The sequence below is a fragment of the Melanotaenia boesemani genome, chromosome 6 (assembly GCF_017639745.1).
Source record: "Melanotaenia boesemani isolate fMelBoe1 chromosome 6, fMelBoe1.pri, whole genome shotgun sequence".
Taxonomy (NCBI): domain Eukaryota; kingdom Metazoa; phylum Chordata; class Actinopteri; order Atheriniformes; family Melanotaeniidae; genus Melanotaenia; species Melanotaenia boesemani.
Window position 1 is genome coordinate 34931330 of NC_055687.1, and position 2879 is coordinate 34934208.

Genomic DNA, 2879 nt, shown 5'->3' on the forward strand with positions numbered 1-2879 from the left:
ATGTGTTGCTATATTTTGAACTTATAGATCTGCTATTTTCTTTTGTGACATTTTTGTATGATGAAGTGGGGCATCAACTCATGAAAAAAGTGAAATATAAAAATAAAAGGTTTCACCCAACAGCGATTAAGTATAGCACAGCAGCATTGCATCCCTGTTGATGGGGAAGTCTCGGCTAAAGCTATGGATCTACACTCTTAGAAAAAAAGTGCCGCCTATAACCACATAAGGTTCTTCAGCTTGTCCTCATATGAGAACCCTTATTGGTGCCTGTTAGAACCTTTTGTAAGGGTTTTAACTGAAACCTTTTTAGATGGTTCTGACTAGAAACTTTTATAAAGGGTTCTACCCAGAACCCCCTATGACAGGTTATACACTAAAGCCTGCAATGATGTGGTGGTTCCACCAATAACCCTTACTGGGGATTATAGCTGGAACCCTTTATAGCTAACGGGTTTCATCCAGATCCCACACAGGGAGTTCCACTGAGAACCTTTTTATTTTCAGATGGTTTTATCCACAACCACATAGACATCGTTTATGAGGATTTTACCAATAACCCTCTTGCTTTTGATGGTTGTAAAAAAATTATGCAAAATATCAGGCACAACAATTGAATAACATACACATTATATATTGTCTCTGTCAAAATAGTTTGAAAAAGCATTCTACTGCATTCATAGCTTTCCTTTTATTCAAAAATCTTTACACAATGATTGATAAGGAGGGCCTACTCGCTGAGGAGAGGTTATGTTGGTCCTGTGGGGAATAAAGGTGAGCATAGGCCAGTGGATTAACCAATGTTACAGACAGACAAGCCAGGTACCCCAAGATGTCCTCGTCAGGTGGATGAATACAATCTCCAACAATGGTGACATAGGAAGGAAAGACAAAAAAAAGTCAGTCAGTAGCATCCATACAAGACATAATTACTACACCAGATGAATTACTGAGCTTTCTACCAACAATAATGGATGGTCCAGAGAGAATAATCTGAAAACAGGCACATAGTAATAGTAGGAGTGGAACAGACTGACGAAGCTTGTCTCCTGCAACACAAACCTCCATAGACACACAATCAGATGGAAGTAAGAGGACCTCACACAGTTTTAACATTATGTAGTAAATTTGAATGTCTTTTCAGTAAACACATTCCAGGTTTGTAACACAAACAGAAATGTTACATAACATATGATAAGTCCATGCTGGTCCACTGCAGTGTTTTCCTGTTGGACTGTGCTGCTGTGTTTCTGGCTTAGATGTTTTAGAAATTATATTTGGTATATCTACTTGGGCATCCATTTTCGCCACATTCAACAACAAAATTGGGTTCACTTTAATGGTATAGTTGAACACTACAAATTCATGTCATCTCACCCAAAAAGGCACTTGCAAAGTGACCAAAACCCTCTTTTTTAAGCCAGTGGCACACATCATCTTTTGTCCAAAGCTGATAATTCATCTGTAAAGATATACATAAAAGAAACAGATGTTAATATTAAGATATTCTACTTTTCCCCATTAAAGTCCTTAGCTAGTCATGCTTGGTAAAATAACATTTAACTCACCTTGATTCTCTGAGGTTTCAGATGTTGTCACACTTAACCCATCTCTTAATCCAAATTCCTGCACAGGGGATCACATGAGTAAATAATAATCACCACTGACATGTCACACCCTTTTTGTCAATATAGAAACCAACTCTCAGCTCCCTCAGGGCAACCAACCGTGCAGCCAGTTCCTAGGTCCCACATGCCAAAAAATCATATCAAGATAGATTCCCAGTACAAAAATGCCCCTCAATTTATTTTACATTAGACAGAAAAACCTATAAATATAGTTTTTGTTTGTCACAAAGGGACCCCACATTTGAATATTTGACTCTTTTTTACCTACTTTAATGGTTTGTTTTTGGTCCCTACTAGTTAAATTGATCATTTCATTTAATATAATCCTTTAGATGGGAGAGGGCTCAGTGGTACACCTGGTACACATGTCTTACCCTAATTTGATTGAACTGGGTGTGTTGAAGGCTTAGTGGATTGAAGCTTAGATCCCATTGGAATAAGTAGTGAGGCATACACTATTCGCAAAAAGTTAGGTATATTTCACTTGTTGAATGATGTCAGAACAGACTTAAAATGTACAATGACCTTTACAGGTGAACACAATTAGAATCTCTCTACAATTTATAAAGCAATTGTACAGCAGTTAAATGTTTAAGTACTAACTGAACAGCATATAGTTCTCTAACAAGATGATCAGCTGCAAAACTCCATGGTGGAAATTCCATCCCCTTTAATACCAAATTCAGACAAACAAAAGGCACAGACATGGTTCAAGATGGCTGTTCATGTTGTTGATTTCAAAAATCATTTTTATGACAGCCAGTCGGCAGCCAAGCTGTAGAATAGAGGCTGAAATTTTTTCAGGAATCCCATGGGTCACGGGATTCCCACAGGATGGGAGTCAATGTTACTATTAATCATGTGATTGGGACGGTACAGGATAAAAAGTTAACGGGAGCAGATGGGAGCGGAGACCAAACGAAAAAAAAAAAAAAAAAAAAAGAAGACATTTGAAGAAGGGTTGCATCTAAAAGTTGCAGGATGGTAGATCTCGAGGACCGAACTTGGGCACCCCTGTTATAACGTGATACATTTCACGTTTTTACAATGAACATATCACGTTATAATGTGATACGGTCCCAGTTTTTTATTTTTTATTTTGGTGACAGCTCCACTCTTCCGTAAACCCGCGGCGAGACCGATATGGCAAAAAATGATTTACAACACAAAGTTAGAAGTAATGATGTGTCTATTAGGTTGGCAGAACTGGTTAAAAAAGGCGGACATATTAATGAACTTAACGAGAGTCAA

General features: G+C 37.8%; 1 long non-coding RNA gene across 1 annotated transcript; it reads right to left on the reverse strand.

Annotated features, from left to right (window-relative positions):
• Positions 1-736: 736 nt before the first annotated feature.
• Positions 737-1688, reverse strand: LOC121642392. Its single transcript, XR_006010877.1, has 3 exons — positions 1569-1688; positions 1378-1462; positions 737-837 (listed from the first exon to the last, which is right to left on the reverse strand). It is a non-coding gene; the product is annotated as an uncharacterized LOC121642392 (long non-coding RNA).
• Between the last annotated feature and the right edge of the window lie 1191 nt (positions 1689-2879).